This window comes from Chiloscyllium punctatum, chromosome 25, assembly GCF_047496795.1.
Source record: "Chiloscyllium punctatum isolate Juve2018m chromosome 25, sChiPun1.3, whole genome shotgun sequence".
Lineage (NCBI taxonomy): Eukaryota > Metazoa > Chordata > Chondrichthyes > Orectolobiformes > Hemiscylliidae > Chiloscyllium > Chiloscyllium punctatum.
In genome coordinates this window covers 31,747,921-31,762,020 of record NC_092763.1, presented here as the reverse complement: position 1 = coordinate 31,762,020, position 14,100 = coordinate 31,747,921, and the positions used below count along the sequence as shown (strand labels likewise).

At 40.4% G+C, this 14,100-nt stretch overlaps 2 protein-coding genes and 1 pseudogene across 6 annotated transcripts in view; 1 reads left to right on the top strand and 2 right to left on the bottom strand.

The window, feature by feature from the left end:
* The window catches only part of LOC140495802 (ADP-ribosylation factor-like protein 13B), a 189,163-nt gene that overhangs the window by 32,613 nt on the left and 142,450 nt on the right, over window positions 1–14,100 (top strand). The gene's annotated exons all lie outside the window — the stretch shown is intronic.
* Window positions 1–14,100, bottom strand: part of drp2 (dystrophin related protein 2) — a 394,171-nt gene that overhangs the window by 301,974 nt on the left and 78,097 nt on the right. The gene's annotated exons all lie outside the window — the stretch shown is intronic.
* LOC140495608 (E3 ubiquitin-protein ligase RLIM-like) overlaps window positions 1–14,100 on the bottom strand; it is a 38,855-nt pseudogene that overhangs the window by 12,564 nt on the left and 12,191 nt on the right.

Below are 14,100 nucleotides of genomic sequence, written 5' to 3'. Positions count from 1 at the left end.
TGAATACATGAGATGCTTTCATTTGCTCTTCGTGGATGTCTTCCTAGTGAACTAGGGCTCTTTGAACATCTTAGATCATAGAATCTCTACAGTGCAGATAGAAGCCACTTAGCCCATCAGATCTCCAAACAGCATCCTATCCAGAACCACCCCCACCCACACTTGCTCACCTGCTCCAACAATAATAACTATGACACCTACTTCCATCTCACTTCTCTTTCATTCTGTGAGAAAAACAGCCCACAACAGGACAGAGAAAGTTTAAAAAAAAGCAGTGGGCTGCCCAATCCTTACTCCCTATGTAGAGAGGATATGAATTCTGACCAACCTTAGTGACTAATTTACTGTGCTTGAATGGTTGGACTGGCATTAGAAACGGCCCTTGACTAACTGTGTCAGGATTCCCTGACTGAAACTTATTGCCTTTGATCTGTCTGAGGCGTGCTGAAACCATAACACTAAATGGCAAGACAAAAATGTAGTTAAATGAGCCTGGTAGATCTGCAAAGGGGGCAAAGTGCAAAAAGCCATGGTAATACAAGGCAAATATGCTGTGAGCATCTAGGAGGGCTCAGAGTGAGTAATGGCTATGATAACGAGTGAACAGCCTTGTGATGCATCCTGCTCCAGTCCATGAGCTGGGTGCATGTTTCTGACAGCACAATTGCCAATCCAGCCCTAAGGTGCAGCACTGAAGTGAAGAATCATTTTATTAGTGAATCGAAAACACAATGAGGGCTCCTCGAGGCTGAAACATGTAGACTGCCAATGTCAGTGGATCTGAGGTTCATGTGACCAGTGCCCATGGAACATGCCCTGAGATGTTGATGCCTAATTTTCTGGTGCATTGAAGCAAGTAGCAAGCTCAGTTTGCTAGATACCTGTTTTGATTTCCACGTCATGTTTTCTCTATGTAGAGCTTGTTTGGTGTGTTTGGTTAGCAAGGAAACTTAATACTAATGAGGTGTGTTTGGCCATTAATGATCCCCCTAAATTGGCAACTCCCCATTACTCAGTAAGAAACGTGCCGCACCACTTGTCAAATGTGTGAAAGACAGAGAGAAGCTTCCATCATTGAGATATGCCTTGCCCAAAGCTCCACCTGATTCTACCACAAATCTTACTGTAGTCCATGTAGCTGGGACACCTATTAGATTCCACACCTGTCTCTTATATTACTATTCGATTGAACACGCATTTCTTATAGAATCTTTGCGTTACTATGAGCCATATGCTGGAGGGCCTCCTAATTACACTTAATTGCGTGTTTCTTAAATTATGTTTACAATTGGTTAAATTTATTTTTAATGGCATCCTTAACTTGCACTTTTTCTGCAGAAAAAGTAAGTTAAAATAATTTAAAACCTTCAAGCTAGATGGAAAATTCAAACATTTTAAATAATGATTCGTTCAATAAGGATGATTTAAATTTTCTATTTGAGATCTTGAGATTTGTATGTTTAATTCAACAGCAGGTGGTGCCTTTAGCCATGAGACTACCAGGGATGCTATTTTAAACTAAAGAGGAACAGATTTTATGTTCTGGTGTGCACTGTTATTTTGATATTCCAGCTCCATCAACAATCTTTTGTAACAGATTCTCTATTGCAGAATCTAACATGCATATTCTTCTGCTTCACTTGAGATTCAAGCTTGGCTTTCTGTCAAGATTATTAACTGATAATATTTTATGTGAGTTAACAGCTTTAATTAAGTCGCCCATATAGTCACAGATCACTAGGCTTCTAACTTGCGACTTTCAGTCTGAATGCCAGGCTTTGATAATGTTAAAACCGGCAACTCCATGCACTGAGCCTGAATGTTTTGTTTCAGCTGAGCTTGTATATGAATCATTGTGCTGCTGTTGCAAGGCAACCTAGCTCAAGAGAAGTGCTGTGAACTGTCAGGATAAATCCTGAATGAAGGAGTTAGCTGATTACTGAAGTAGCTGTATGGAGAACCACTAGTTAAAGTATTGGCGACAAAAGGAAACAACAGTGTGGTTGTGTAATTGTAAAGTTATAATCCTTGAATTAAGTTCAATCAATCATTAGTGGCCTGTAATTTTATAACCAAGTTATTATACATAATTGATTCAATTATTCAAAAGAGGATAACAGATAGAGTGAGAGCAATATATTAGATGTTTAATATTTAGTTTCCTACAACACATAGTCTGAAGTGAGTAAATTATTCTGAAGGGTTTACTAATAGCTTCCTGAGGTAAATTAAATACTGCTTATGATAGGACATATTATTTTGAGAAATACTATTGTTCACACAATTAGATACAAGGCTAACTTATTTGCAAATACCTGGTTGGCTGACTTGGGGAATTTGTAACTGAGGTAGCCAGTCCTAATATGAACATTTCTCTGACACATTACATTTAGCATCTGCAAATTCTCAATGGTGGAAACATATACAAATTGCAAACAACTCTCCAAGAATCTTTCCTACAATGTATAAATTGTGCAATTCAAGAATATTTGTCACCATATGTTTATTGTTTCTGGGAAGCTGAGGATTTGTGGAGTCTTATAGCTGAAAACAGCAGGGAATCCACACTCGAAACAGTCGCAATAATTAATGCAGCTTATTTACACTCCTGTGTGATCTTTTGAAACTAGAGTTTCATCAAACCAACCTCTTTAATTGAGGATGAGGAGAAAAAACAACCTCCAGTCGTGTTAAGAGAATTTAATCAGTTATCTAATCTGTCTGACAACGAAGATGGACACCTTCTCATAACATATTTATAAGAAGACATAACATTAAGAAACAGGAAAAGAAAGAATGGAGAATGAACTTAGGAAGAAATGACTACAAAAATTAGGCAGGGACTGACTTTGGGACCAGCTATTTGACAGCATCTACAAACAGCTGCACAGGAGGAAAGCAATATGCAGGTGTTCATGTGGCACAGGGTGAGCTCATTCAATGTGTTCTGGGATTTCATTAAAATTACTCAACCGTACAGGCAATGCCACCTGCACCATTCATTAGTTGCATGCTGACATGTGGATCACAAGAAATTGTGTGTTTCATACCACTTAAAAGCAGTCAGTCCATTTTAAAGGGGAGATACTCTTGCTGTGTAGTTAGGAGGAAGTTCTGTTAAAGCAGTTAAGATAGGAAGTTAGGAAGCCCATACAGAATTCCAAACTTCCACATTGTAGCAAAGACAGAATTAATCCAAAATTAAAAAGCTTGCCAAGCTACTGGATGGATAAACAGACAAATATTAGGGACTAGCAGAGATCCACAAAAAATCATGCCAAATTAATATATTTATTGCAACAGGTATACTGAGCTTCCAGCTATTTTTTTCATCAATTACATTAACACAGCCAAAACTCCTTCTCACTCTGGAAAAGAAAACTATATAACGTTGACAAGGTGTAAAAACAGGCCAAAGAATATAAGTATGAACTTTCTCAAGAATTCAACACTGTGGCTTGTTTATACCAAGGCCTGACAAAGAGGGACACACTGGGTGTAAAATACTAGGGCACATGGACCAGAGAGAACATCACATTCAAGTCCTCCTTTCCTGTATAATATATTAATGCCATCCATCATTAATTCATTATTCTGTAGCGAACTCAATTCCTACCACTGCCACTTATTTCCTGAGCCATTAACAAGTGGATGTGAGACGTTAAGAGGGCTGGGAATCTCCGGTGATTGATATAAGGTTTCAGGTTTCCATTGGTCTGTGGTGCTGGTCAACACCCATACAGGATTGTTGGGGCTGGCACCAATGGGCATTGACATGTGGACAGCAGTCAGATATATGAAAGCATTAGATACACAACACAAGGCAAAACATAACCAATGTTTACAAAGCTGCTTTGTTATTTTTAAAGTAATTTGGTGAATTTAAATGAGCAGGTTCAGGTCTTGAACTGGGATGATAATTGATTCCCATTTTCCCCCTGAAATTCTTCACCTATTTGGATATATCAAATGCTGCACTTGTGCAGAACCTGGCATATTCCAAATAATTTGGCATTGTATTTTGCAGTGGTTGTTTTGTTTTAAATTACAAATGGACAGCAGTGTACATTTATTTTAATTCATTTTAACTGATCCTAAATACCATGGGTAACCCACTGATTGAGATAATACGAACTTTAACTTGAAGCCTGATTCTTTGAAAGCACTAACTGGAACAGTTCATAGAAGAAAATAAAAGCAAGTTTATTGATTAAAGGAAGTGAATAACTGATCCTCGGGAGACTGTTGCTTTTTTAATACATGCAGATGATGTGTGTTATCAGAACATTTTATAGAACATGAGCAATAGAATTCAGGCCGTTGCTTAATGAATAAAACACACCTCATTTCTCTATGAAGCTGAGGTACAGTTAGTCAGAAAATTCATAATATATACAATTGATCTGATGTCGTAATTCACTTCTTAGATGCCACAATGCATGGCTTTCTTTGTGTGAATGGATAGATCTTAACTCCAAATTACACAGGTTAAATCTTACAAATGACATACTAGCTGTCACTTTGAATCTGAAGTACAGGATTCGGTTGTTCAAATGGTCTTTGAAAAGAACTTCCGGACAGAGAATGTAAATGAATATGATGCAGCATAACTTCATGTTCAACCATTGTCGTTATATGTAGTTAAGCACAACATGTTCAGTTTTAATGAAATTGACACTGTGTGCAATAATTTAAAATTGTTACGTAGCGTGATCAGTGGGCTTGGAAACAGAAATACCAGGACCTATGATTTCTCTTCCTGGTCTGTACTGATAGAATATGCAAAACGAGGTGGTAACTGTTTTCTCCAGAGTGTAAAAAGCATGTTTATATCTGATGGGCTGAACATTATTTGAGGAATAAATGTGACTTTCCCTTGAAATCTAATTGTTATAATTTCAGCATCAATCATGAAAGGAAATCATTTCTTGACTACGAGTCTTCTTCCTTGAAAAAGTCCTAGTTTAGAATTCAGGTTTTTTAAGAACATCAGGAGGAGTCATCCTTGCTTAGCACTTGTCTTGGCCACTGCCTGAAAAGAAAATACTGAGACACTCAGGCACAGAAGGAAGATCCTGTGGGTCTTTGGTTAACAGCAGTCATCAGTCCAGGGGCAGACATGTTGCTCTACGGCACTGTGCTATGTCAATTTTATACTTGCACGATGTAACAGCATTGTACATTTCAGTCAGGTTGTCGTGGTACAGTATGTCATGGGCAGCTTCTAATATCAGTCCAGGAGTTTAGGCACAGTCTTTCACCTACTTGGGGTGGGAGGTAGGACCAGCTGTCAATGACTTCTGCTCCTGCCAAGGTAAGTACCAGCATCTTCTCTCTGCCACCTCATACTCACTTTATCTCTTCTACTATTACACACTCCGCCCACCAAGGTGCATATCCTACCATTCTCACTATTGCCTTCAACATCTTCCCTCACTCCCTCTTATCCATCCAATTCTCCCACATATTCATCATCAGGCATCCCACTACCCCCATTTTCTGCCCTATTTGAGGCTCGTTTGTCCTGGTAGATAACAAAGGGAGGGATAGAATGAGCTGAAAGTGGTTGATACAGCTGTTATTTTTGATGCAGATGGGGGTTAAGTGTGAGGTGAGGGAGCTCAGAGGCTATGTGGGGTTTGTGGGAGAATGGATGAATATATGGGAGAATTAGATGGATAAGAGGGAGTGAGGGATGATGTTGAAGGCAATAGTGAGAATGGTATGACATGCACTTTGATGGGAGAAGTATGTAGTCGCAGAAGAGATAAAGTGAGTATGAGATAGCAGAGAGAAGATGCTGGTACTTACCCTGGTGGAGCAGAAGTTCATTGACTGCTAGGCATACCTCCAGTTGGTTAAGACTCTATTGACTCAGTAGCAGCCTCTGACTGGGCCAGCAGGGTCTGGTGTCATGGCACCTTCTTCCAGTCCAGGGAAGAGGACATCTCTCCTGCCCATCACCCATCAATTAGGACCTCTTGGTACCTCTCTTCAAAGTGGGTCACCAATTTCCCCTTGCCTGCCATATCCAGGTCATGAATTGTGCAGGACAGTTCCAGAATATAGTGCTTGACTAAGTATCAAAGTGCCAGTTTAGAGGTGGGGCTGGGGCTGGGAATCCCAACATTGATGAATACTTGTGACTATTGAGTGCATCAAACAAGAGGGGCACCATAGGGATTGGGTAACTAATTAACAAGGCTGGTTTGGAAAGACAGTACAAGATAACACACTAGGTCTCACAGAAAGAAATCCTCTATGCTGCTTTGTCAAAATATAGTAGGATTCAGGATATCATGACAGCATGCTTTTATATGCTGCAGAGCCCATTGCTGATAATCATAAGACAAAGCACACAAGAAAGTACTACCAACTCTGAGGAGTTTATCAAAGTATTTGATTCATTGCATTGTACTAGTTGTTAAGGGTGAGAAATTGCCAGACTGCCTTCATTCTTAGGAGGAGCTCACCTTGGAACAAGTGATCCCAAATGCTTCTGAAAAAGACATCAGGATTGAAAATTGCTCTAAAGAGCCATAGAGTCACAGAGATGGACAGCACAGAAAAAGACCCTTCAATCCAATTCCTTCAAGCCAACCAGATATCCTAACCTAATCAAGTCCTATTACTTTGAGGGCATATCAGATACCCTTCTGACAAGTTCAGATGAGTAGGCCTCAACCTGGCACCAACACCCTCTCAAAAGGCCTCCAAAACTCCAAGGATTGTGAATTAATGCTATTGACCATATTGGAATAGGTGGGGTTACATTTTTACTTTGTGGTTTGAATTCTTTCAAATAGCTTGGATTATTCTATTGTATCTTTTCTATTTTGCATGATAAACTTATTATACCATAATTTATAGAAATGTGTACAACTTATGCATCTTACTGTTAAAACCAAATTTACAGCATTGTGTACTTGTTTTTCAGTGAAAGGCTACTTTATTGAACAAAAATAGTAAATTATGATGTAGAAAACCAGAACTCAGTCTGGAATCTGACTTGTCCACTAATAACATCAGCTGTGATCATAATATTAGAATGAAACACAGACAAAGACTAAATGGGATGAACTTTAACTGTCACTTCCAGCGCAGTATCTATGAAGTGGAATTAGCTGAGGATGTTCTAATTGGGTTTATATTGACCTGAAAACTGCAGTTTTGGACCATTAAGTAGGTGCACCAGTCCCCACAGATTTGTTTGACAGCATCATGGCAAGTGCTGTCTGGTGAGTTGGAACAGTTGATTGGCATTTCTTCACCCATCTTGTTAATTCAATCGTGAAATACTATGGAAGGAATCTTGTTGAGAAAATATGGCAGAATTGGAAGAAATGAGATACTCAACATTGAGGAAAAAAGGCTGATTCTACATTCAGTTTTGAACAGTGAAAAAAGAAGTTTGTGAGCAAGAGGCTTATTTGCATTCATTTACATGCCATTAGTGTCTAATTGCACTTTATTGATATGCATTTTTCACTGATGTGCATCTCAGGGCTCTCTGCTTGCTGTATTAGCACTCACTCACTTTGCGTCTACTGGGATGCTCATAGCATCTCTGGCATGCCTTGAATTGCCTTTTTAGGAGTTGCCACATCATTCGGAACTTAAAAGCTCACAGCATTGCTTTCTGGATTTGTTGTTTACTGTAGAGACAAAGCCATGCACCTTGTCCTGGCTGTCAGGAGCAATCAGTCAAGTGATTAGACATGAAATAAAACTAAAATCTGCAGAAGGTCTGAAGCAAAAACAGAAATTGCTGGAAAAACTCAGCACGTCTGGCAGCAACTGTGGAAAGAAAGCAAAGTTAATGTTTTGATCTCAGTGACCCTTCTTCGGAGCGAAAGTGGTATTTATGTTGGTGATAGGGGACAGGGGGAAAAGGGATGAGAAGAAAGGTAGAGATGGATCCCTGAGTCACTGAGTCATAGAAATGTACAACACGGAAACAGAACCTTCAGTCCAACTCATCTATGCCGACCAGATATCCCGACCCAATCTAGTTCCATTTGCTAGCACCCAGCCCATATCCCTCCAAACCCTTCCTATTCATATACCCATGCAGATGCCTTTTAAATGTTGCAATTGTACAAGCCTCCACCACTTCCTCTGGCAGCTCGTTCCATCACGCACCACCCTCTGCGTGAAAAAGTTGCCCCTTAGGTCCCTTTTATATCTTTCCCCTCTCACCCTAAACCTATGCCCTCTAGTTCTGGACTCCCCCACCCTATAGAAATACTTTGTCTATTTTTACTATCCATGCCTTCATGATTTTATAAACCTCTATAAGGTCACCCCTCAGCTTCCGACGCTCCAGGAAAAGCATCCCTAGCCTATTCAACCTCTCCCTACAGTTTAAATGCTCCAACCCTGGAAACATCCTTGATAATCTTTTTTGGACACTTCCAAGTTTCACAACATCTTTCTGATAGGAAGGAGACCAGAATTGCACACAATATTCCAAAAGTGGCCTAACCAAGTCCTGTACAGCCACAACATGACCTCCCAACTCCTGAACTCAATACTCTGACCAATAAAGAAAAGCAAACCAAATGTCTTCTTCACTATCCTATCTAACTGCGACTCTACTTTCAAGGAGCTACAAACCTGCGCTCCAAGGTCTCTTTGTTCAGTAACACTCTCTAGGACCTTACCATTAGGTGTATAAGTCCTATTAAGGTTTGTTTTCCCAAAATGCAGCACCTCGCATTTATCTAAGTTAAACTCTATTTGCCACTCCTCAGCCCATCGGCCCATCTGATCAAGATCCCATTGTAATCTGAGGTAACCTTCTTTGCTGTCCACTACAACTGCCAATTTTGGTGTCATCTGCAAACTCACTAACTATGCCTCTTATGTTCACATCCAAATCATTGATATAAACGATGAAAAGCTGTGGACCAACATTGATTCTTGTGGTCACAGGCCTCCACTACCCTCTCTCTTCTACCTTTGGGCCAGTTCTGTATCCAAATGGCTAGTTTCCCCTCTATTTCATGAGATCTAACCTTGCTAACCAGTCTCCCATGGGGAACCTTGTCAAATGCCTGTGATTAAAGAGATACAAGGATTTTGTACAAGGCCCCAGCAATTTACCTGTGTGCCTCCCTCAGCATTTAGGGATTTATCCCATCAGACCCGGGGACTTATCTACTTTATTGTATTTCAAAACATCCAATACTGCCTCCTTTTTGTATATCAACATATCCTAGAATTTCAACCTATTCACTTTCTCCAAACTTTTGAGTAGACAAATTGTCAATCTTCTCTTTAATCACTGGGCTGATCATCCTCGTCTTCATCATTGAGCAGAAAGAAATGAGCAGGGTTAAGTATGCGCGAAGTATCACTTTCTTCAAGACCAAAGAGGCCTTGCTTTTTCTGACCTTCTCTTCCCCTAGCTCTAGGTCACCACCATCCTGCTGTTCCCCTGCCTGTTGCTTACCTATTCTACCTTCAGAAGCTATGCCTGGGGATCAGTCATGCTGATCTGTGATTCAGAAACAGCCTGCACTTGATTTTGGACCATTGCTAGATTCAGAATCACTGTCACGGTCGACTAAGGAACTTAAATCTTCACCCATCATTACCTGGTGTGGTATAGTTTGGATGGTGACTGAGGGGGCCTCTCCAAGACCTGAATCAGATATCCTGTGAAAAGGAATATGAATGGTGCTGACGTAAGTTTGCACTCCAATTCATTCAGAGGGGGTGAATGTGTGCTTGAGCCTACCCTGCTCACTTTCATGTACAATAGTGTCGTTGGATGTTTGCGATCATGACAGGGTCCTGTTGGTTATACTATCTCTATCTGCACTTTCATCAGATCTAACTCTTCTCACTTGTGGGTCTAACATAATGGTCAGTGGTTGATACCCAGCTACAGAGGGATCACTGACCACAGTTTCTGAAGAGTCAGCAGTTTCCTGAGAAGGTTCTCCAGGCTCATATGGCTCCAGAACAGAAACATGATTAGTTATTTCAGACTGCACCCCATCTCCAACAATAGTGCAGAGGAGAAGCGGGCTGAAGAGCACCAGATTGTGTTGCCAGTAGCATACAGACAGGAGGCGTAATGGGTAGCACATAAGCTACCTGCAGGAGGTCACCTAAGGGTACAAAAGACTCAGGCTAAGGTAGAAAAACATTCTTATTGGCCTGGAATGCACAAGAATGTGGTTAACCGTTACCATACGTGTCATACATGCCAAATGGTAGGTAAGCCACAGACGGTAGTAAAACTAGCACCTTTGTTGCCAATTCCTGCATTTGAAGAACTTTTCACGTGGGTTATAATTGATTGTGTAGGTCCCCTCCAGAGAACTCAGAGAGAGAAAGAACTGGAGAAACACGTGTTAGCTACTGCCCCACAGAGTGAGGAATCAAATCCAGTTGATGTGGATTTTTATGTGCCTCAAAATAGATTTTAAAATGAAGAAGTCCTTGAGGAATGGAATAGAATAGTAAACTAACTGTCTCATGAATAAAGAACACAGTTGAAAAGGTTGTTACTGCAATATAAGGACATATGTAAGAATCAGATGGCGAGGATTAATGTTATTGTACATGAAGTTGACTGTAGGGAATACTGGTCTGTTAAACCAATACCCGATCAGCTTAACCCTTTCAAAGCCAGACAGGTCCAGATGGAGGTGGAGGCCATGCTCAATGAGGACATCATTGAACAATGCCAGAGCGAGTGGAGTTTGCTGATCGTCTTAGTTCCCAAACCGGACAGAACTCAACAATTCTGCATGGATTATCGGAAGGTCAATGTCGTTACAAAATTGGACTCATGTCCAATTCCTAGATTGGGGGACTGTATCAAGAAAGTCGGACAAACTGGTTACATCACCAAGTTGGACTTACTGCATGGTTACTGGCAGGTACCTTTATCAGAGATGGCAAAAGAAATCTCTGCATTTGTAAACCCAAATGGGGTATATCAATTTAAAGTAATGCTGTTTGGAATGAAGAATGCACCTGCCACATTGCAAAGACTCATGAACAGAGTTGTGGCTGGGTTAACAAACTGTGCAGTCTATTTGGACAGTGTAGTGATCTTTAGTAAGTCCTGGAAAGATCGCAAGGTACAGTTCGCAGAGCTCTTTGAACGACTATGAGAAGCAAAACTGTTAATAAACTTAAACAAAACTGAATTAGCAAAAGCAGAGGTGACATTCTTGGGACATAACATCTGTCAAGGAAGGTTGACTCCATGGAATGCAAAGACAAAGGCCATTGAGGAATTTCCACGACCAATCTTGAAGAAAGAAGTGTTTCGATTCTTCGGACTCAGTGGATTCTATTGAAAGTTTCTTCCAAACTTCAGCAGTGTAGTGGCACTGATAACTGATTTGCTGAAGAGGAACACAAAGTTTTGGTGAACAGAACAATGCCAGGAAGCATTCAACCATTTGAAAGCAAATTTGACCACTGCACCAGTCTTAGCTACATCAAACTTTTCAACAGCTTTTAAAGTTGTTATTGATGTTAGTGACATAGGAGTTGGAGCTGTACTACTACAGGAAGATGAGGATGAGATTGAACTGCCAGTTGGTTACTTTTCGAAGAAATTCCACATCCACCAGAGGAAACACTCCACGATCAAAATGGAACTATTGAATTTGGTACTGGCCTTACAACATTTTAATGTGAATCTGTTATGGACTAGGCCAGGCACTCAAAACATTCTTGAGCAGGCAGCCCCAGACCATAACTTTGCAATTTGTTTCAGTAAATATGCAATGAAAATTAGCTGGAGTAAGCTAGCTAGGTTGACTGCCAGATTTTAAAACAGAGAGAAATTTATTCACAAAATTACACAATGAAAAACAAAGAACAGAATAAAGAACCTCTAAAGAACTCAGTCTATCCAAACTAGACTTAATTATGCTGTTCTGAATGTACACAACCGTCCCAATAAGCAAACCCCCTTAAAAAACAGTTAAAAAAAGGAACAGATACTTACAGGTCGAAGTTAGTAGGTAAAAAGAGAAAGGGAGTTTCTCAACCTGTTTCCATGCAGCTGAACTCCTAACTGGTTCTCGACTGAACTGCTCAGCTAGAGAGCTGACCACTCCCTTTTCATTGTAAAACATGACTTCTAAAACATGACCACTTTGGCCTGAAGTCTCATCTGTTACATATTAACAAAATGCCTCTCAGTACCCTTTGATCTCTATACCAAACCAATCTAATCAAAACCGGGAGTGGTTTACGACCCCTCTGAAAAAAATCAAGTATCCTTGAGAAAAGGAACAGCTTTTAGAAAAAAGGGACCAGCTTTGTGACACCCCTCCCCTTGAAGAAAATGAACCATCAATATCAAAAGATGGCTTCATTTTTAAAATCCTCCAAAAACAAACTGACTAGTAGTCTAAAACACACATATACACTATACTAACTATTAACATGCAAATATGCCCAATCACATGCAAATTCAGGCCGTGGCACACCTGCCACTGAACGCCCCCATATCTCATTTGAGTCTTGATAACACATCGGCAATCAGGTTTTGGCGACCTGCCACGTGCACAATTGTCAAATTGAATGGCTGCAACAACAAGCTCCACCTAAACAGTTTTGTCCTTAAATGTTTCCACAAATGTCAACGGGTTGTGGTCAGTATATACGATTGTCTCAGTTGCATTGCTTGTAATATAAACACTGAAATGTTGTAATGCCAACACCAAGTTTAAATTCTCTTTCTCCACTGTTGAATATATCTGTTGATGAATGTTCAACTTCCTGGAAAAATACCCAATGGATCTTTCTATTTCCTTGTAATCCTCCTGGAGAATCACCACACCGATCTCCACATCACTGGCATCGATAGCCACTGTGAAAGGCTTCATGTAATCTGGTATGGCTAGTACTGGGGCAGTGGTTAACACAGTTTTTAGGCTGTCAAGTGCCTTTTGACAATCCGCTGTCCATTGAAACTTCTCGCCCTTTTTTAACAATTCGGTGAGTAGAGCACATTGCCAAAGTTTGGCACAAACTTCTGGTAAAATCCACTCAGTCCCAGGAACAGTTGTACTCTTTTCTTTATTGATGGTGTGGGAAATGCCCCAATTACTTTCATTTTCGCATCCCTTGGGGCCAATTGTCCATGTCCAATAACATGGCTCAGGAAGGTGACTTGGGTTTTGGCAAATCCACTTTTAGCTCGGTTCACCACCAAGCCTGCCTTTTGAAGCCAATCGAACAAGTCCAATAAATGCTGTAAATGTTCCTTCCATGAGTGGTTAAAAATCACCAGGTCATCAATGTAAACGACACAGTTGGGTAACCAACAGTGACCTCACTAGTCAGTCTCTGAAATGTGGCTGGAGTGTTTTTCATACCAAAATATGTGTCTTGAAACTGATATAGTCCATTTGGCATTATAAAAGCCGAAGTTGCCTTTGGTTTCTCTGACAGAGGTACATGCCAATAGAGTCGAGCAAATGCAACTTAGAAATGTAAGTTTCTTGTCCCACTTTTTCGACACAGTCCTCCAACTGTGGAATTGAATATGCATCAGTCTTTGTAATGGCATTGACTTTGCGATAGTCCACACTTAACCACTGGGTGCCATCTTGCTTTGGCACCATGACTACGGGTGAGCTCCAATCACTGTAGCTCACTTTGATTATGTCATCTTGGACCATGCACTCTATTTCCTTCAGAACCTGTGCCAACTTTAGAGGGTTATGCCTGTAGGATGCTGCTTAATCGGAACAGTATCGCCCATCTCTACATCATGCACAATTCGGTTAGTACTTCCCAGTTTATGTCCGCATATCTCCCCATGTGATAGTAATAACTCTTTCAGGTCATTTCAATTTTCTTGTGGAAGGTAACTCAATAATTTATCTCAATTTTGACAATTTCCTCATTGTCCAATTTGATTTGAGGAATGTCCAATTCAGAATCCTCTGAACTTGGTTCTTCCTTCTATACTGTAATCATTAACACCTTCTCCTCTTGCTTTCCTTCCCTAACAAAATACCATTTGAGCATATTCACATGACACACTCTGTGAAATTTCTTCCTGTCTGAAGTCCTTATCAAGTAGTTCACCTCACTCAATTTCCTCTCGATTTG